The sequence below is a fragment of the Lonchura striata genome, chromosome 5, assembly GCF_046129695.1.
Source record: "Lonchura striata isolate bLonStr1 chromosome 5, bLonStr1.mat, whole genome shotgun sequence".
NCBI classification, from domain to species: domain Eukaryota; kingdom Metazoa; phylum Chordata; class Aves; order Passeriformes; family Estrildidae; genus Lonchura; species Lonchura striata.
The window spans coordinates 59846546-59869573 of record NC_134607.1 but is presented as its reverse complement, the minus strand read 5'-3'; the positions used below and the strand labels follow the sequence as shown (position 1 = coordinate 59869573).

Below are 23028 nucleotides of genomic sequence, written 5' to 3'. Positions count from 1 at the left end.
GGTGCAGCTGGGTGCAAATGTCCCTACACTTCTAGGGACATTGTAGGTTTAAAAATTACAGTGTCTTCTTTTCGGCATAAGACTGAAGTAATTTTTTAAATATAAAGTGAGTCAGTTTGGTTGTTTCTGTACAGCACTTTCAAAGGCAAGAGAAGACTTCAGACAAAGCCATCACCTGGCAGTGCTACCCCCATGCTCTGGGTCCCAAGAAGTTTTATGAACTCAGGCAGTGTCAAGCCCGAGCTGGCTGTGTGCATTCCTGCACTCTGTGTCAGGGCTGCGGCCTCTGGCAGGGAGCTGGGTGCAGACAAGCACCAGATCCTTGTGACAAGGCAGGAGCCAGGCACCAGCAGCATGGCAAACAGCAGGCACCTCAAATGCAGCTGGGGTGACCTCTGTGCAGAGGGACTGAGCCGTGAGGTGCCATGAGATTACAATTTAAAGTGAAGTAATTTAAACCAGATATTCTAAATGAGGGAAAAATAAAAACAAGTACTTTTCTAACTTCAAGAAAAACAGAGCTACAGTGATATCAACCCAGCTTGAAGCCGTTTTCCTGGCCACAATGCCAAAAATTTAATTGACAGTGAAATACAAAGCTAGATTTAAAAAAGGGAAGGAAATGGAAAAAAAAAAATCCAACATGACATTTCTTACCTAGCAATTGTTTCCTCTGAATCAGACTATATGTGTTCTTGCTCAAGGACTGAAACCTTTCTCCATCTGTCAGGAGACAGCAAACTCCAGAAAAGACTACAATCTTCTGGAAGTTGTCCCTTCTCAGCAAATTCATGTTCTATAGTTGAAAGAAATTCTACTGTTTAGAGATAACAAATGTACTTCTAAATTGGAAGAATTTGAGATTAAATTTGTTTTTTTCCAGCAATGGGAGTCACTTAATCAAAGAGGGAAAGGACAACAAGCAGGATACTGGCATGATAAATCTCAGCTATAATAAACTGATTCCAGCTTGATTACAGAGGAGGAACTAAACTCTGTATTTGGCAAATGGATCACAGAGCAAGTCTTTTCTAAAGCTTTTTGCTGAGTCTGACAATTGTTAGCTAGACAGTACAGCAGATTTAACCACCAATGGCTAACAAGTGAACCAAAACTAACCATGCCTGAGCTATCATCCCTGGGATTTGCCTACTGTATCTAAGTACAAAGAGAAAAAGGTTTACTTACACTGAACTGCTCAAGTAGTTTCAAATGATAGCTAGAAACAGAGGATCACTGAGTGCAGGATGAGATAGAAGAAGAGGGTTATCTATCCCATCAGAAAATCATTGTAACACTTGAGGAAATCTGCAGGTCCTAAATCTACAACCTTATTACCCTCCTTCCTTTCCTCCTCCCTAGTCCCAAATTCCTTGACTTTCTAAGTTGCTTAGGGTCTGAAAAAAAATAATTCAAGGAAAAAACCAGTTCAAAAGCACATTCACTATGACAGATATTACTTATAAGAGAACTCTGTCAGTTTTATTTGTTGTTATTTCTCCTCTCATCTCCGATCCGTAAATGCCTACTGCATAAAAAGTGATAGTGACGTTTACAAAAGGTCTCCTGCCTGTCTTTGCTGTTTTACCTAAGGACATGAGGTCTATTCTCAGTATTAGGGACTAACATATTTTGGAAGGTGTAACATTCAGCAAACAAAACCGGAGAACAGATCTTCTGCTGTACAGTATTTGCAAGTCTTGTGTATGGTATTTATCTTGGAATACACACTAATGAGTACAGCAGCACAAGCACTACAAGGGAAAAGACTAAATTGCTAACAACTGGGAACAAAAAACTGTTAAACATTCAACAATCACATCAACAGAAGGTTTAGAAGTCTTTACCTCTTGTTTACTGTAACAAGATTAGGTCAAGGCTTCCCTCTGCCTCTTAGCCTCATCAAACTAGGGAAGACTATAAAAACAAAACCACTGCACTAACTCACTCATTCACCGAAAAAATTCACTGCCCTGCTCAAAGTATTGGAAAGATACCAAAGTAATGGGGGCTACTGCCACAATAAATGTCAGCCTGTAACTTCCAGCTAATCAGCTGCATATCTGTCAAGCACATACATGCAAACCACACTTACATAAACTTTCTGCTCCCTTACTGCTCCTCCCACTACAAGATATCAATTCTAGCCAAGAACTTTATTAGCAACAGACTATGAAACACTTTCAGAGAACATCAGAGTGGCACTTACAAAAGGACAGTGAACTTTCATGGCCTGAAGGCTCCAGAGCAAAGTGTGGCAGCTGACACCAGACATTGCATGTTGCAGCTGCAGTCATACCATGAATCAAAAAGAGACGCAATTTCTTTTTCTGCTCTTCTTCCCTTTCAAAACATTCCTGGCACACCTTTGGCTTCAATCTGGTATTAATCCATGGTTGAATTACAGTGTATGGATGGAGACAGGGCACATTGTATAACACAACCTTGAGTCTTTTAGCATTTGCTTCCTAGAATAGACTGCTCTTGCCCTGCAAGAACAGTGTGTATTGTTGTCTCCAGATGTAGCCTCATAGAGTCAATATACTGGAAAAGGCCTGCTGAGCCCTCTTTCACAAGCAATCTTGATCCATCCTTTATCAGGAAACTCTCTCATGTTAGTAATTTTATGTCAGTTTAGGAGTTGCAATTATTACATACTCTCCCACCCCTTCCTGGCTAACTGTAAAATTATTAAACATTACAGTTACATGGACTACTTTTGTAGGACTTCTGTCTTCCTCTTTATAATTACCTGTCAAAATCTGGTACATAGTGAGTTTTAAATAAACCATTCTATGCTGGTTTTGTATTTTAATTAAATATAAAGCAATACTGGTTAGATACCTCGGGATATTTCTCACTTTACAGAAATCAGAGCTCATTTAACAGCCATAGTATTTCACAGACTTAGATAGACCTCTATCAGATAACGCTGTTTTCAAGTAAACAAGTACATTTTGTTTTTTCCCCTGAATAGTCGAATGAAGTTTTCTAGTGTCACTTAAGAGTCATAACCATTTAGAAAAATGCAACAGAGGTATAGAACATTGTTTTTCTCCTTTTAAGTTCATTAAAACAAATAGAGGGAGACTGTAATCCATGCACACAGCAAGTAATCCAGCTGTAATTCATACTGCAGCATAGCAGAGGTAATGCGGTAATGCCAGCATTAAACCTGATACTATTCAGCCCTTAAAGCTTGCAGGTAATCCCTCACTTTCCAAGAACTGCACACTGAGAGAAATCAGATATATTTAAAGAATAATTCAATATCGTGAATGTTTTAAATGAAATTTAATTTTTTCAAATGAAATCATTTAAACTGAGCTTAGACATCTAGAGCCATATTGAGGCTTCCAAAAGCAAACACTCAGCAACTGCCTTGTTCTTCATTTAAAAAGCTCTATGGAATACATATAAAACATAGCATTAAAAAGTTGACGGCTGCCAATTCAAGAGTCAGCAGTTTTGCACTGGCATATTTTGTTTAAACTACTTTGGTAGCACTATCATGTTATTAACCAAATTAAAAAAAACTCTCCATGAGTTATATATTTCTAAAATACTACCATTACCAATGTAATCATAGTTTGCATTATTTTTAACCACATTGCCACATGTGAAATGTACCCAAAAAATGGCAAAACAAAACACAGAACATACAAACACATACTTAAGGAAGAAATCAAGGTGACTTCTTGAAAATATGGGTCTTGCTAAGTTTGAAGTTACTGCATGCATTTCTCTTTAATCTTTCTGAGGCAGCAGCAAATGGAGCTCAGTGTCTGCTCTCAAGCTAAAAATCCTTGCAATAATTTGTGCAGATAAAAATAAAAATCACAGACTATATTAGATTCCAAGACTGTAAGCAACATGAACTATCATATCTGCACAACAGCATGCTGATATAGTTGGGAAAAAAAGTAAAAATAATCACAGTACAGATAACCAAGGGTCAAAGTTCTGGTTATGCATGAAGTTTCAGTATTGGCACTTCCTGTTCTGAGTCTAAAATACTCATAATTAAATCTATTTTCCCCTTCTTTGCTAAAGTAATGAACTACTATTCTCTCCTTCATACATCTAGACCTGATCTGCTCACTTACATTACCGTGAACCATTAGGCCGGTTTTAAAAGGTGTTCGGTGCACAGGAGGCATTGCCACACTGAGTCACGCAGGCCAGGGCTGCGCTCAGGCATCCTGCACAAGGCTCAGCCCAGGAGCACCTCCCGCAGCGGAGCGGGGCGGGAGCTGGGCGCCACCCTCGCACCCTGAACAGCTCAGCTACCTCGGACACCGCAGGTGTCCCCGGCAGCCCTTCAACACGTGTCACCTCCCTCCGCACCGCGCAGGTACGTAAGGCTGGGATGTTTTTCTCCAGCAACCGCTGTGTCCTACAGCCTCGTGCGGCTCCTACACCGGGTTCCTCACGCCGCTCGAGCACAGCAGCAACAAAGCAAGGCAGGATCCGCAGCGACCCTCACTCACAGTCAGCCCGCCGCTGCAAAGCCCACCAGCAGCCCCTTCCCCTGGCGCTGACAGCTCCGCCCGCAGGGCTCCGGGCCGTCCTTCGGCGGGGCCGCCGGGCCGCAGGCGCCGTCAGCGGCCGGAGGCTGCCGGGAGCGGAGCGCCGGGAGGGGAGAGCGGCGGGCCCCGAGCTCCCCCTCCCGGAGCCGCCGCCCGCTCCCGACACCCGTCCTTCGGCTCCGCACCGTCCTGTCCACGCGGCGAGCAGGGAAAGCCCGCCAGCGAAAGGTCAGCATCAGCACTGCAAAACTCCTGCCACTTACCACACGATTTTTCTCCTGAAAACTCGTCAAACTTTTAATTTAGCTCTTGAAGGCTTAGGGAAAGTCAGTTCTTCGATCAACAGTGCCACAGGTTCAGCCACTGCTGGCAAGGATACACACACCGTCCACATTAACTCCAAATTCAGGTTCTGAACTCCACACAATCATGTATGGAAACTGGTAATGAAAAATTAAGCTTCTGAGGATCTGATTATCTTTGATTTTTACACACTGGAGTACAAGTGGACCAAGCAGATTAAGATTCTGTTACAAATCAGCTGCTGGATAAACACAAGGGTCTTTATCATCTATTTTTCTTCTTACAAGTACTCCATACTCACAAGTATGCAGATATCAGAGCTATGGTGTCACCACCCAAAATAACAAGTTTAGTCAACAAGCTGAGCTTTGCTGTGGCACAGTTCTGCATAGTAAAGCATCCCTCTGCCAAACCTTCAGCCAGCTGACTGCTGCTGGAAATGGTGGGGTCCCTGTTAACCAGAAATAATTCCTTTGACATAACTCTCAAGATTGGAATGACAGCATATTCAAAGTTTAATGATACCATTATAAGTAATTTGTTTAAACTATATTTAAATAGGCAGCCATTCAGCTCTTCTTACATACATGCAACTCCTCTTGCAGTGAAGGAGTTGCTGGCTTGTCCACTAAATCCAGCCAAAACCAAGCAATTTGCAGCAGACCAGCATGGGACCTCAGTTTAAATGCAAATTTATTCTCACAGCTGTGTCCAACATGAAACATACCAACAAATGTCAGCTCACACTGCAAGGTATTTTACAATGTTTCAGGATTAAATTCCACATATTTGAACACATACATGGAATGGTGTTCCCCAGGAAATTAAGCTAGAATTGTTCTCTGGAGTGCTGTGTTCCCTGGCTGCGCACCCTCCTGACTATTCAGGGATCCCAGTGGGGCGGAAGCAGGAATGGCCCCAATTTATTCAGGTTTCTATCTTAATCACAGAATCTTCTGCCTGAGGCCTTGGAAGATGGGGAGTGTGAAAACAGACCCAGAACTCTCAAAGATTACTTAGAGTAAGTAAGCTCTTCAGAGGGCAGTGTGGGATTCAAATCACTCCTGGCAGTGATTTCAACTGGACAGAATTTAAAGACAGAAGAACTGGATTCAAAATATCCTGACCCACTAGACTCAAAAATGGAGCCCAGAAATTTAGCCAACAGATCTTTGAACGTGCGTAACCAGTTGGTTTGTGGCTTTGTTTGGTTGCTTTGTTTTTATTTAATTTGAACTTGGGATTTGTAGTAAAAAATAAAACACTATGTTTTTGACGCATAAGCTTACCTAAAAAAAATAGCCCTGAATGCTTCTGGGATTGCTGTTTAGGAAATCATTCATTGCAGTTGTACATGCCTCACAGAAGAGGCAGTCACTGAAACTAAGGAATAATGAGACACTATAAAATATGGAAGTATAAATAAGCAAAAGAAACAATAATAGGTAAAGAAATAATAGGCAAGTAAAATCAACATGCAAATAAAAAAGATTAATAGGTACAATGTTTAAAACTAACTGGGAAAAAAAGCCAGCAAAAATGTATGCTTGTAAAAAGTTCCAGCTCAGGTGAGAAATAGAAGGTTGAAAGGAACTAGTGGTTGTGTGGTATACCTCCATCACTTTATGCCGAGGACATTACACACTGCTAATACTTATTTGTATATCTCAGATTCATGCCTGTGGAGCAGCTGTCAAAGCATGTTGTAACACATAATCCTGGGGATCCACGGGGCTGCAAGGCTGCTGCAAAGTGAATGGGGATTGCTGCCTCACATCAGCATGTGATAAAGGTCATATCAGAGGTCTTGAACGACCAGTAAGGCATTGAGTGATCATGAATATTTAGAATATAACACAGGGTAGTGTTAAGGGAGAGTTAATTTCTAGAAAGAAACAAAACAATGCACCAGAATTTTGGGGGGGGGGCAGGTGGGAAATATGCATAGTAACCATGCAACAATCTAACAGAAGTAAATTCAAAGCAATGCTTTCACTATCTGAAAATAAAAATCCATCTTCTGAAAACCAAGGCTGATGTAAGTTTTTTTAAAAAATAAAATCAGGATCTTGACAGTTTTCTGTACCTTAATATTGGGCATTTTAAGTAATCCAGCAATAAATCACCTAAACCAAATGTTTCAGGAAGTGATAACCAATGCTTTAGTTTTCAATCCAAACTGGGAAATTTATCAACCATATTAAGACACATATTTAAATAGGAAAGGACTTCTACAGTTTAGCTGAAGACCACAGGCATTCATCTTATAGATTAACTTCTGTAAATAATTATCTTTATACAATGTGATACTAGCAGAGACAGTTTGTGCTAATTGACAGACAAGTTCTACATTTAATCATATTGAGAAAATACTGCACAGGAAATAATTATTTTCTAACTCTAGGATCTTAATACAGAAATTTCTGTACAGAACCCACAATCTGCAGAAAGGCTAAGAACAAAACTAGTTAATAGTTAAAAGAATTATTCATTGTAGGTAATATGGGGGAAAGTATTTTTTTATTGGTGGGGGTCACTTTGCTCATCTTGCAAGCTTTAAGTAAGTGTCTATGAGATAAGGAGTAGCTAAGAATGATTATTTTTTAACCTGTTTTCAGGCTATAAATGTGTTTCTGGTTATATATATATATATATATATATATAAACATTAATAAGACTGCCTACTTATCAAAGACTATATATAGACATTAACTTGGCTGATGTGAGCATGAAGTTAGGATACCAGGGTGTATTTAGCTTATCTTGAAAAGAAAACATCTAATCTCTGTAGTTAGATTTGGACTGATGAAATTTGGTTTGTGTCTCTTGAAGGAAAAAAGTGATATGCCAGTAGCCCTTTATGGTGACTCTTTTATGCTGTGCATCAGAATATTCCCACAGAATTTTCAACATGAGGCCCAAAATTTAAATATTAAGTGCTTTCCTGATGGACACTGGCATTATCAGACAGCTTGCACATTTAAGCTACTTGAACCCAGGAACATTTCTTAGTACCCAGCACACAGAGACAGCTTAGTCTGGAATGTGTATTGGGACTAAAACTTTAAAATCCAGAAACAAGAGTCCAATCTGTTGGGAGTGCACATGTTTCTTGCTAAAGCTGGGCGGGCCTAAAGCAGTGCTAAAATTAATTTTGTTTCCTTGCACTGCTAGGTAGGTCAACATGCAGGATTTTTTTCCCACCTAGAAACAAGGCTATGGCTTCAGCAATTCAACACCAGCAAAACCAGAAGAGACTTTAGGCAAAAAACTTTAACCCAATAAAACACTAGCCATATATTTGAGTAGCAGTGGTATGAAGCGTTTCAGGTTTTTCTGTATCTGTATGTTAATCTCCCTCTGAACCCCAAATCACGTTTCTTATGTGTCAGTGCCTTGGATATGTCAGCACCAAAGGACAGAGGAGGGGTGTTAGAGAAATGCAAGTCAGAGTGCATGAGAAAGCCAAAATTGTACTGATTTTGCATGTGGAGACTATTTCAGAAGAATCTCTGAATCTCTAGCTGGTCATTTCTGCTGACATCTTATCTAAATCACATTTAGCACAAAAGAAGACAGAGGACCCAGATTTCTATGAATTCCAATTACCCTGGCTCAACTCCACCAAGAAATCAAGCACCTGATCCATTTTCAGAACCACACTCCACAGAGCTGTGTTTGTGGCCTATGAGACAATCATTTTACTCTTAAAGCATTATAAACCTTCATAAACAAATCAAACTGTTGCACTGAGGAAGAGTACAAAGCTCTGACTAACAAGCAGCATTTGACAGACACTCAGTTATGCTTACATTACATTACAGATGAGATTACTGCCTCAGCAATCCAAACTTTTCACAGCAGCTCCTCCAGAAATCCCATATGATTCCGGATTCTTGTTTAATGTCTTGGAAAAATGAGGAATACTGGTTTACTTGAGGTGTGCCTTAGTCCTGCACATAACACTCCTAAATCTATGAATTAGACTGATATTTTTGGGAAATCCTAGAAGGACTGACATATATCCACATTCTGAGATAGTGCCTTATTTTTTCTGCTTATCGTCTCCATGTATCAGAATTTGTCCATATTTGAGGAATGGAATTCCACTCCCTTTCACTTGATTTCAGTCAGACATGCATGAAGTTTGCTCCATTCTATTCATACAGAGATTTATGACAAACAGGGCTCTCTCCCTTTTCATGCTCTATCCAGCCAAAAAGTTGTCCATATAGGTGTCAAAATGTATGCAAATCACATTTTAAAATCAGCTTCTAACAGCGTAATAAAAGACAATGTACCCTCTGCTTTCTTAGGAAAACAACATCTTTTCAGAAAATGTTTCTTTAATGTCTAGCCCAGAATTTCTTGTTTCTTGGTCAGACCCCCTAGGAGTTGCTAAAGACCAGTTTGTCTTATTAAAGATGAACTATCATAACAACCAAATTAAGAACAAGTTCTGTTTCCATTTTGAGTTGGACACAGTTTTCTTGCTGTAAACCTTCAAAACTAATCTAGGCAAGTTGAAGTACGAAGAAGTGATTCCACTGTCTTTCCAAAATAGCTAGAGTTAATACTGTGCAATCATGTAAAACCCAGTCTTTTTTCTCAGTTGCTTCTAAATGACTTCAAACACTTGGGCACCTCACCAGTGCCATGGGTTCAGCAGTACCACTGCAGATGGCTCAGGTACACATCATGCTTAGGTACTTCCAGGATAACCAATGAAACTAACCCAACAAGGAACATACATCCCTCCTCCTACACTTAAACCTGAATTCAGCAAATGAGTTCATGGGCACAATACATCTTCAGTACTTTTGTCATAAAACTTTTTTTACTGCTCTATGTCTCTAAAAGTTTTTGAGTATTTTAAAACAATATTTACTAACATAATTTACTGATAATATTTACTAATTTAAAAAATTTAAATAATACAGAAAGAATTAACGAATTCACAAGTAAAATATGCAAAAATAGTATTTCTTAAAGGAGCAATGCTGCTGTACCTTGAAGTGGTTTCTGAAGTTTATTACTTTTGTCCTCATATACTGCTTCCTTAAGGTGTTACAGGGCCTCAAATGTATCCTTTAACTACCTATAGCAAACAAGAACAAATCTGTTGCTTGATGCATGCAATGCTGCTCACGCCTTCATAAGCACCCTAACATTATACTTCTTAGCTGTGAAATTCCACAATCACAGGTACTAGCTGGTATCTCTTACTGACTTAATTCAACTGATAATAAAGGGTTTATTTCAATTAGTCTCACATTAGAATCAGTGATTTAGATTTAAATTAAATTCACATAATTTTCACGTCCTGTGGGTATGCATGTTTTGACAGTACTGCAAAAACGTGCTGCAAGTTGCATAGAAGTTGATTGAAATCGTCAAACCAGTATTTAATTGCTTGCTGACATGTATCTCAAAAATAGTCCAGAGTGGATTTATCTGAACATACAAAAGCACATGCAGAAAACACATTTTAATGCCATCTCCATGCATTGAAGAAATACAGGTTTTATTGTCAGATCTTTAATTCCTGAATCAAACATAGGTTTTTGCCTGTCATTTGCTGTATGACTGACTACATGTATCACCTCAGACTGAGAATTCTTTTTTCCATATAATGCATAGTATAAAATAATACTTCCAAAATTAAACAAATATTAAAAAGAAGTTTTAAATATAAAATTTTCCTTACTTCTTTTGTTCTGATCCCTGCCTTTGAACATCTGTAACATTTGTGCAGTCTCATTAAATACATCTGCTCAGATAATGTACAAGAAAGGCAATCCATAAGCAATGTGTAAAGTTCACTAAGTTTTTGCAGAAACTTGTATACAATCTGTCATTTCTTCTCTCCTGAATTTGGTGCTGCAGAAGGCAATATTCTGCACATGTAGTCCAGCAGTCCACACCATTTTTCCCCACTTAAATCTGATTTCCTGTAATTTACAATTTTTATTTCAATCCTAATCAGTCAGTAAAGTCTTAGAGTTCTGGAGTCTTCTAGACTTTCTATGTCTTTTGGTAATTTTAACAGGCTTACTTCACACATTAAAACCTACTCTTCACCACATCCCTCTTTAGGGCTGTGAATTTCTGCTAGCGAAGAGCACTTTTGGGAGAGGGAAAAAAAAAAAAGTACGTTGCCACCAATTCTTAGATCATAGAATCACAGAATGGTTTGGGTTGGAAGGACCTTAAAAGTCATCCAGTTCTAGTCACTAGCCATAGGCAGTGACACCTTCCACTAGACCAGGTTGCTCAAAGCCCCACCCAACCTGACCTTGAACACTTCCAGGGATGGGGCAGCCACAGCTTCTCTGGACAACCTGTGCCAGTGTCTCATTGTATAGAATTTCTTCTAAAAGCTAATCTTAACCAGCTCTTTCTCAATTTGAAGCCAATGCCCCCTGTTCTGTCACTACATGATCTTGTAAAAAGTCCCTCTCCAGCTTTCCTGTAGCCCCCCTTGGTACTGGAAGGTGCTCCAAGGTGTTGCCAGAACCTTCTGCTCTCCAGGATGAACAAGCCCAGCTTTCTCAGTCTATCTACACAGCAGAGGTGCCTCAGTCTTTGGATCATTCTTTGTGGCCCTCCTCTGGATTTGCCCCAACAGGTCCATGTCCTTATGATATTGAGGGCCTCAGATCTGAATGCAGCACTCCAGAGGGTTTCCTGATCTCCTGAGAATGGAGTAGAGGGGGAGAAGCACATTCCTCAACCTGTTGCCTACACTGCTTTTGATGCAGCCAAGGATATGGCTGGCAATATATCAATCTAGTTATGTCAACAGTCTGTAGGTACCAACTTAAAAATAAAAAAACTCAAATCTGAACAGACACAGCCCTGAAAAAGACCATAAATTCAAATGGTAAATATTTTATCTTCAAGGTCAAGTGTCCTTTTCAAAATATATGCTTTTAAGACAGTAGTTTAGAGAAGACAGAGCTGAATTAATAATTAATAATTAATTGTGGCTGCTGTTCTCTGTGCAAGTGCTGCTCTGAACCAAGCATTCTTTTTCCTTGCACCATCTCTGGCATTCACCTGCTGCCCTGATGGGTGAGCTTAGCTTGCTAAGCAGAAAACTAACCAAAGAAAGGGAGAAAAGTTGCTAAACCACAAATAAATCCAAGTGAATAGCTTTCTCCTATTATTTGATAATAAGTTGAATAGGGTCACTACAGGGTGAGATGAGCAGCAGGGAAGGATCCCTGGACTGGATAGGAAAGGTGAGGTGTGAAGAGTGTGCTCTGCCCTCTGCAGCAGCATGCCTTCAGACCCATTTGGGACACCCTGCCACAGTGACAGTCAACAGAGCTGTAAAAAGGGCACTGATGTGACCAACAGAGAAAACATCCCAGAGAGATGATCATGTGTTAAAGCTACTGGAGGTTTTGCTGCTGTTGAAACAAGCTCTTGCTTATTTTAAAAGGACCATGGTTGCCACTCGGTTATCAGTCCTTGCTGTAAGAGAGCACTTGCACCTTGTGACCTGGGGCTGCTCTCACAGCTGAGTCTCCAACCCACCTTCTCTTCCTCCAGTCTTTACCAACCGAGGCTTAAGAGTTCATTCTCACAAAACATCACTGACCACTGTCCTATTTCAAACAGCGTTAGTCTGGGAAACAATAGCAAGTGTGGTAGTCTGGAATCAACTATGTGATACTTGTACCACACTGACTGGTCTTAGTTAACCTATCTGCCTGCAGTTATGGCAGCAGAGAGGAAGTGACAAATACAGTAACAACGAGTAACTAATATTTTGAGAAATGTGATGAGGGTTCTGTAAAGAACTGCATAAAAAAAAAATAGAGCAACTTCATTCATTATCTTTGTGTATCAACAAGAAAAAGCAAACCTCATTTTCAAGAACAAAATACTAGAAAAACTTAGACCCGCTGAGCCCACTGGACACTGCAGACCTACTTCATCGGTGACTTCTGCATATCTCAGAAACAACTATTAGATAATTAATACAGAGTATGAGGAATTTGTCATAACAGTCCTCCATCACCTGGGACTCAACACTATTATAATATTAGTACTTTCCTTAAGAGACTAATAGTTCATTAAAAAAAAAATCTAATCCTGACAATGAAAATTCTCTATATCCTACACTTTAAAATAGAAGCATTTTGCATATTTCATTTGCCCCAAACTTTTAAAATAAAATATGAACTAGAAATACAACTGCTGTACTATTTATTTTCTCTTCAGTTACTCATGCCATATTTTTTTTAGTTAAAATAATTGTTAAAATAAAAGGTTTAAGAAAAATAATATCACTACATTAAAATTAAGTTTTACATTTAAATGAAGTTTCACTATACCAAAATTGACAACATGGAATAAATAAAACATAGGTTGTTCATTAAAAAAAAACAGGGTGCAAGACAGTGTAAAACTGTTAGTAATGTTCATATGCAGCACAATCAAAGTGATTATTGTTGCATTTCTTACAACACTATATGAGTATTTCACACATCGGGAAAAGAAAAGTCACGAAAGCAAGAGACACAGGAAAGTCTTTCAATAACGTAAGAACAGATGGATTACAACGTTAAAAAAACAAACTGCTACAAGATTAGACCTTTTCTGTAAATGGCTAATCCACATTAATAAAACCACTACTAAACATCACGGCAGGTAGCAATTTACTTTAGATTAATATCACCTAAGCCAAAACATATTTTAATGTAACAGCATGGGTTACATTTTAAAACAGTTTAGTCATTTGAGCCATCAGCACAATCCAATGTTTCTAGGAATGCAAGTAATTTTTATTAGGCAGCCAGCTGCAGACATTGCTGGAACTAAAGTTTCACAAAACTGGGAAAATTACCATTCATATGCTTTCAAAAGCTTACCAAACACATGAATGGAAGCTGTGTTTGAATGGCAGAAGTTAAACAATTTGGAAAGTAGATTAAAGGAAATAAGTAGTGATTTATTTGCAGTATATCTTTTCATTCCACATAGAAATGCTTGTGCTTGTTGACCAAGATTTGGTCCATACTGAAAAGATAATACTGCAATAATGTATTATGAAATAATCTTTTAAAAAAATTAACTAGGAGTAACTGCTTTAAAGAATTACTTTCCTGCACACAGCATCAGGCAGTGATGACTAATGGGGAGAGGCGCTGCTCGGCCAGCTCAGTCCCACAGTGTGGGGGAGGCACTGCATACCAGGGAACGCTTGCAGGGAATGTGAAGCAGATACTCTTGTATCGCAGGGAGATAAACGGGGCAGTAAGACAAATAAAGCTGGTCAGCCTTCCCTCCTGTAGTATTTAAAAAATATAATTAAAATAAACTGCTGAATTTTAGTGTACTCTTATGAGAATTCCCTTTATTTCCACATGTAAAGCTAATACTGAATGGATTTCTTACACATAGATGTCTATACTGTATTCACCTGAAGAAAATTAAGTCCAAGTCTCCCTGTCCATTACACATGATAAAGCCCACATGATAAAATCTTAAATTTTGCAATAATACTGATTCTCAAACTCCAACATTCTTCCTTTTTATGTGAAAATCAAACATTTTAGGGCACAGTACAGCTTCCTATACAATAGTTGGAACCTGTCATTCTTCAATTCAAGCAAGTTACTAATTACTGCAGTTTTACCCAGCAACACTTCTCATTAATATTTCTAGATGATGTAAAGAAACTCCTTGTTCTTAGTCAAAAAACCAGAATTTAAGTTATTTTAAATAGGTATACTTTTTAAAACACAACAATAAAAAAGACAGTATTTCAAAACTTCCAAGAATATCTTCAGGTGATCTGAATGAGACACTTAATACATCTTGTTGCTATTTCTAATCACAAAAGCAGTAGAATTAGGTAATGTTATGTTGACCACACTTTATCCTTTTATATAATATTAGGGAAGTTAGATGAACGTTCTTGGCAGAAACTTTGTAGACTTGGAATCCCCAAGCCATTTCTCCCAAATAAGATAAGTGCACATCCTGCTAACCAAGGGGATCTCGAAGAAGTCAGCTATCCCTGTACAGCATAACATGCCTGTGCTATAACCATGGTTCTGCTTCCACTTGGATGGTTCAATTATCTAGGAATAAACTGACATTCCCAAAACTAACCATTAAATGGAATATTGTAAAACACAATTGGGACTAATCTGTGTGGTAAGATAAGCTTTAAAGAGAAACATATCAGAAAAATGGGTAAAGCAAAGCCTAACAAGTAAAACCAGCTTAGGTCAACAATGATGCTGTTTCATCCAGTGTAAATGACATAGGTGAATTGCACTAAAAAAAAGAATCCTACTTGAAAGGGAAAGAAAGAAAAAAAAAAAAAAAAAAAAGGTCAGACAGGGTGAAATAGAGCATTGCCTTTAAAAGCCTGGAACAATTTGCAACACAAATGCTGAGGAGCAAGCAGCTTCCTCTTTGAATGAAGCAAGGGTCTGACCCCTTCCTGTGTCACAAGTCCCTACACTTATTATGATTTTCTACTGGCAGTAAAAAACCATCAATTCTATCAGCTTTACAGACATGTGTGCATCAAGAAAGACACCGTATTGTATTCCATCCAGTTTTAGAAGAGATAGAAAATGTATTTGAATGAGCATCTTCAAGATCTTTATTGCCTGAACTGCTCCATAACATTACTTGTGATGAAATAGCTCATAACTTAGACCTCATCAATAAGTACTAACTTCAGTTTTTCAAGCAGATTCTATAATAACCTAAGAACACAAAATGACTGCTACAAAATTTACAAGAAAAACACATGAAGATCATGGATAAAATGGTACCTTGCCAACTCATGCAACCCTATAGTATGCCTTATAATGCTGAGTTAAGCTATACTTTATGCACTAATTTCCTTCATAGATATAAAATGCCCAGGTTAGATCTGCAGCTAGCTTACACAGACACCCACAAGTTTCAGATGATTATTTTAATTGAAGTTATGAAGGTTGTAATCCTTTTTCGAAAAATGAGAGGTGCAGTGGACCCCTCAAAATCCTGTCTGGACAGATCTGAGTGAAGCAGTTTGCAATCTGCCACAGCTAAAGAAGAAAAGGCTGCCGCCAAGTGAAGATATGATGTGCTGTGTGCTGCTGTAGCAGAGGAGACAGGTGTGTTAGATCATACACATGTAAAAACACCACCTGTTTTACCTGTTTAACAGTTGATATTATGCAACTCTGACTGCAGAGAGTCAGCTGGCATTCCTATATCCTCTTCCATTAGTCAGAGTTTTCCAAAAAGATAATTCTAAGTGTTAAAGAAAATAATTATATTGTATTTTCTTTTTTTGTGTTATACGTATGTTTTGGGGAAAAGAAAAATGGTCAGTCTAACCCTAAATTAAAGTCTAAAACAACAAAATCAAGACATTAGGCAATTCTAAAATGACATTAAACTAAGTTTAAAAATGGAAAATATTTCTGCTTTATAAAATGTAACTATGGAGCAAAACATCAATGAAACATAAATAGTTAAAACAAAGTCTTGCATTAAACTAGCTGGATTTAAGTGTTCAGTGGAATGAATTTGTTTCTATAGCTTTCCTTTTTAAAGTGTGGTACTTGAAGCTCTATGTATCATTTATTTGAACTTTGTTTCACCTCAGCGATACTATCTTGCTAGAATTGTCACTTTCAAAGGTAAGTGAAAATACAAAATTAAACATAAGTTATCTTCTTTCAGAAGGCTTCTGGTACAAATGCTTACAACAACTTCGCAATTCCTTCATATAACTGCATCACGCGATAAGCAAATAAATAAATAAAACTTGAAATAAAACTGTCCTAGGGATACTGAGTATCTTGGATCCCTCTGCAGATGAAAGCAAAGCAGAGGCTGAAGTCAGCTTTGCCATCTGATCTGAACATGCAAAGAAAGACAATTCACTGCTTCCTACCTGCATTTCCACAATCTACCTTTGTACTTTGACTTTTCATCACACAGAGTGTGAACAGGCCACTCACAAGTTCAAGATGACTGGGCACCCTCAAATTAGGGCAGAAGCAAAAATTCAGCTTTGTTGCCTTATGCCTCCCTCCAGCTATTCACTCTGAGTGCTAAGAGAATCACCATGAGAAGGCAGGAAAGCACATGGATAAACACTGTCGAAGGGGAACAACCTCCGAGCATGCATAGGCAAGTATCTCCATTTGACCTATGCTAACCATTAGATAAAATCTTTTCAACTGTCTGTTTCTAAGAACTCCTCAACTGGAGGATGGTTGAGTAAGTATCACAGTAATCTCAAAACTCCTAATGTCTGTGAGACATGGTAGTTCAGTCTATATGGTTTTGTTTCTCTAATTTATGAAAATAAACTAGAGTGAAAGCCGTGAAGGTAACATGGACTAGATATTCAAATATCCTGACCTGTCCCTCTTCCTAGTTCCAACAAAAAACTCCCAAACCCTGCTAAGTGTGTTCCTTGCTGCCATTGACCTTTCATTCTTGCCCCTTTTCAAATGCTAAGACAGGCTCATTTTGAGTTACTTTATTTCCAGTCTGTCAGATAATGTTTATGGAGCAGTAGGGATCTGGGACATGAAAGAAAAGAAAGGCCAAGATACTCCAGCTCTTCCCATGGCTGTCTAACACTAGTTGAAGTTTTCATGACTCCCAGGACTCCAAGCCAGAACAGGTGAACTCAGATACTGGGACTGTGTGTAACAACTTTAGGTACCTCATCCTTCAGCTTTTGGGAGACACTACAAAGGATTTTTAGTTTTTTGTTGTGGTTTGTTTTTTACCCACCTCCCCACCCCTTCCTCCTCTGCAAGAAAAAGACTCTGACCTCAAAAGGGCAAGAGTTAAAGGGCACCTGTAGTATTACCATGCCATATGTTAGGGAATACTGAACTCAGTGTATGTATAGCCCATAGGTCTCCACTGGACCAACTGGACATGAACAATGTCATGGAATTGTAAGGGAACCCTCAGGTTTTGTCAACCAACTCACTGCTGGTAACTGCTGCTTGAGCATTTGGCCTGTCCTCAAAATCATTTCATATTCACAACTCACCAGAAGTTATCACTGGACCAGTAAACACAGCAGCTGATGTAATATGACTTTTCCCCCTCAAGTATCAATACACAATCCTCTGACGATTTTGTAACTGCCTTTGTTTCTACTTTACAATCAGCTACTTCAGCTTGGTTCAGAGAGTGGATTCATATCCAAAATTCTGACAGAGTAAATAAGTATTTCTAAATATATTTTCTTATTAGAAAGGCACTTTGTGCTAGGTCTTTAAACAAGACAATGTTGGTGAAAGGGAGATCACTATTTCCTTTATTAAAGCACTCACCTTCTTGTAATATGTCTGAATCCAAATCTTCCCCTCTAAAAGATCTTCGACAAGGATAAAGCCTTGTGAAGGGTGTTAAGGACTTGCTCTCTTTCCATCCTGCTGAAATTATTTCAGCCTTTTATAAACACATTTCCTGAACCACAGATTGGATGCCAAGTATCTTACTTGTCAAAGTTAGGGATTAATTCCCTCACTTACTCTGTTCAACTGCTGTTATCTTATGCAAAATAAAAACACCAAAAGGAAAGAAGAAATCAGTGTGGACTGGAACTTGTGTTTTCCAACAGAAGAAGCCCATAGTCTGCAGGTAATTCTGTTCTCTCAATCAGTTGCATTCCTTTTCCATAGAAAACACGCAACAGGAGAAGCAGGCAAAGCCTCACAAGCAGAATTGTTCCACCACACGCTGGCAGATGAGATACCCCAATTGTCATTAGCATTTCTTTATGGAAAGGAGAAAAAACGCCTATCAACACCAGGTAGCCTGCTTAAGGCTCGATTCAACTCCCCTCAGATTTGGGAAGCAAAGTGTAAAGAGACTGTCCCACATTGCACATTAACTGTTCTAATCACCATACTAGTGGTTAAAGGAACAGAAATAATTTTGCAGACTTAGAATTTAATTTCCTCTGGGTTTTTTTTTCCAGTCTCTTAAAAGAGATTTTACCTTAGGCCAAGTGCAACACTTCACCTCTACGGGCATGGAAATTATTTGGTAAGAAAATGAGAGAAAGATCTGTTACGCTCAAGCCATTTTTTAACGTGAAAAGCCTCTGTGTTTTATTCTTCAGCAAGCTATAGGAAAAATATCCTGTTCTTTTACCTATTGTATCTACTCAGGAAGTGGAAATAAGCCACTCCCTAGCAGTAATTACAGAACTAAGGCTACAACTGCATTTGGGATGCAATGGACAGGTCAGGCAACGTATGTGAATATACAGAGAAATGCATACACACAGACACTTATGCACATATAAAACTTTGCTTTGTTTATAGTTATGACAAAAATTATCTTTATGGTTCAGATGCCCCAAAGGATTTAGAAAACCCTTGGAGATTTAGAAAACCCTTGTTTAGAAAACACTTGGAGATCCAAGTGACTTGACACAAGAGAAATCCAACTGACACAGTCTACTTAAACATCTAAGCGAAATGAGGCCATGTGTACAGATTTCTTAAAGAAAATATACCTGTTGTTGAGGGAGAATATTGTTGCAACCCTCATCCAAAGGCTACAGAACTACTGACAGGCCAAGGAAAAGAGGGTAAAAATGGTCCTCAAAGAAAGAATCTAACAATGGTATGCAGCAAGAGCCTGTATTAGTGCCTGAACTATTAAGCATATCCAGAAATTATTGAAAAAAGGTGGTGGTTAGCGAGAGAACAAGATCTTTGGTATATAATTATTCAGAGTACTAAGGAAAATCAACAGATTGCAGAAAGACCTAATACTGACCAGTGTAATAAAATAGTAAATGAAATTCAATGTAGAGAACTGTAAAGTGACAGACATGGAAGAAGAAAGGTATCTTCACTTTATATATAAAATGATGGTCTTTCAATTATAATCACACAGTAACAAAACACTGGTCTTGTAACTGTTCTACGAAATTATCATCTCAAAGATTTGAGGTGGTCACAAAAATCAAACAAATGTTAGGCAAGGAATACAGCATATTATGCCACTGCTTTCCTCCCTTCAAGAATGGTTTAGAAGAGTTAGGCAAGATATAAAAACACATACGAAAGACATAGAGAGTTTCCACAAGTGACAATTAGACCAATTTGGACTTGTCAAACTGGATGAGTGATGACAGAGGAGGATTACGGTGTACATTTATGATGAGCATGGACAGGAAATGATAATTTGTTGTTAGTTCAAAAACAAATCAAAAAGTGAGGTATTTCTCCAACCAGTGTTCAGCTAAGTTTTAAGAACCCTTTCCAAGGGACCACATAGCTCTCAAGTTTCCATTAACTTCAAAAAACCCACTGTGTCAACAGAGTTGTTTAGCAGCACAGTGAAAAATACCAGATTTTTCTTTTCAAGGTTTCTTTTATTTGCTGCACCATTTCTCTACTCATTTAACTAAACATGCAGTTCTGCACTGTGCTCTTCCTCACAGACTTATCTGTCTGGTCTTGACTATGCCTTTCCTGCCCATACAAAAATGCTGAAACTTTTACTGCTCATTTCAGCATTCTTGTTACATACATCTGGTATTAGACAGTGATATAAAGATTTATTTAAACTGCAAACTAATCCTTTGTTGTCCTAGCCAGATTCAAAAGCATTACTTCCACTCACATTTTACAGTCTTAATTTAGCTAGAGTCACAGAATGAGAAACACTTGTATTCAAACTCATTAGAACAAGCACAATATTTTCACAAGATATTTCCACAGAGAAAGCTTAAAGAACATACAAGGATGCACTGGTCTCCACAATTCTTGAAGTCCTCTCACCATCACACACAAACTAAATCTATCTGAAACATCTATAATCAATGTAGACTTCTACAGTATTGTAGGCCAATTATTGATCCAAGTTTCAGCTTGCACAGATGTATTCCTGCTTCAGTATTTTCAGGTAGAAGTGGCACTGAAAAGAGACTCCTCCCTGTCAGTCCTAACCAACTGAATTAAAAAGTGAAATAGATTTTCAATTACCAATCTGAAAGCTAAAACATGAAACTACACTTAATTAAAAAAAAAAATAAAAATCAAACTTATCTAGTTACTCAATTAGTAAAACACAACATCGATGACATACGCATGAAAAGAATACCTTATAAGTCAGAGGGAACAAACTGAAAGTATGTGTATCAAATAATGATACATTAACGGTAGTTTTAAACACAGTTCACACATGAAATGCTTGATATAAGTATGCTATTAGTTATACTTCACTAGTTATAGAGCAGATGCTAAGCATGATAAAAGTATTTCACAGAAACAAGAAGTCCAAAAAAGCGACTTGAAAAATATGTTATTTCCCAGAGCACTAGTCAAAGAAAATGCTCCTAGTTAACAGCATCACTAATCTCACAAACATAAATAGTTAATGAGGTAAGTTTTTTCTAAATTTTATTTAGGCATCTTAACAATAGGTAGATTTTGGTGCAGAAAGCTAAATCAAATATTTGAAAATTGATCATAATGAAAATTATGCATGCATTACAATGAACCAATAGTCCATTATCATTTGTGTAACATTTGAAACATTTCTTCCACTGCATCATGAGTAATATAGGTTTTTAATCTTGCTAAATGAATGCAAAAAATTTTATTATGAAAACAGAAGCCTACAGTGTGTCTAACTACCTGCAGTAATAGAACAAGGCCCAATTCAATATTTTACATTTTAATGTGACAATTACTACATTAATATCACCAGTTAAAGATAATAGTAATAAGCCATTAAGATAATTATATGAATCACTAAAGGAGTATGAAATAGAAAATACAAGGAGCTTCAGATATATTTGAAACTATGAGAACTTTAAATACAGTATTGTATGCCCACAAATAAAATGTTTTGAATAGATTTGACACTAGTCAGGTACCAAGAGGTTGTGTACTATTATTACAAATAAACAAACAGAACTCATTAGATTTTAAACATGGGGATGTGACAACCGTGTTTGCATACTAGATGAAAAAATAATATTAAAATAAACAATTAGGAATATTTTTTTCAAATAGCAGGTTTATAAAACCTAGCATAAATGTTACTACTGAAAACTGTGGGAAAAATAATTTGCAAGCCTTGTACTAGTGAGTTTATCACAGCTGACATTTCTCTCTACCAAAAGTAAGAAGTTTATTTTAAACATCAAATAAAAAATGATTTCTTCATGAAAGACATTTAATGTAACTACTTCCAGCTTGACAAAAAAAGAAAAAAAAAACCAAAAAGCTCTTGAAATACAGCCCAATATTTAAATTGCTCTCCATTACACATCTATGAACAAGGACATAAGACTACCCTGTCATCTGCCTGCATGCCAATGGAATTTTTGTATTCCTCACTACACCCCAAATGGCCTGTAGATGTTAGAAAGGCAACACAAACATTGCTGGAAAGAAGCACTTCAGCCTCTCAGAAGCAGTACTTCCAAAACCAAATCAACTGCCATTCCAGTTTTGGGTCCACTCACCAGTGTGCACAAGCAGGCAGCTGTGAGGGCCACAGCTGTACTCTGGGGCCAGCCAGCCTCCTCCCAGGCCCAGCTCTCCAGCTCTGAAGGAAGCCCTTGAACGCCCAAGACAAGTCATAACTCCAGCCCCACCTGCCACCTCACTTGCAGGCTCAGCAACCACAAGTCATGGCACAGGAGATGTTCAGCTGCCAGAGAAGACACTACCCCAGAAAAGTGCTACCATTTATGCCAGGAAAAGCCCAATAATTAATAGACAGGAATCAACTTGATGAGCCAGCTTACAGAAAAAGTTAATACCAGGACAGTAACAAATTACTAGGCTTGAGATATTCTTTGCAAGAAAATGCTAAATGATAAAACAATAGAAATTGCTACATTCAGAACATTAATTAAACCAAATATATTCAGACAACTACTAAAAGTCATGGTCCATGGGGAGGGCTATATGCAGACATGCCTTCTACAGACTTGGAATGGAACTTAAAATATTTGATAGCGGCTAATTCAAATGTTAATTACCTTCTGTAAAATAAACACTATTGTGTATGTAAAGTGAAACACTATTACCAAAAAATCCTACACCCCACACTATAAAACTCCACCATATCTTCTTTGACTAATCACATGCAGGAAGTACAAAGCAGTAACAGAGACAAGACTTGCCCTTAACACTTCTGTACCTCTGAATGCACTGAAGAAGCA

General features: G+C 38.1%; 1 protein-coding gene across 5 annotated transcripts in view; it reads right to left on the bottom strand.

Moving 5' to 3' along the window:
- ATXN7L1 (ataxin 7 like 1) overlaps nt 1-23028 on the bottom strand; it is a 111527-nt gene that overhangs the window by 45127 nt on the left and 43372 nt on the right. Inside the window, exon 1 of one of the 5 annotated variants that reach the window (XM_021534678.3) lies at nt 4491-4604. The exons of the other annotated variants lie outside the window; for them this stretch is intronic. The gene's annotated coding sequence lies outside the window, so the exon portion shown is untranslated. Of the gene's footprint in view, nt 1-4490; nt 4605-23028 lie in introns of those variants that run through there. 5 annotated transcript variants of the gene reach the window in all.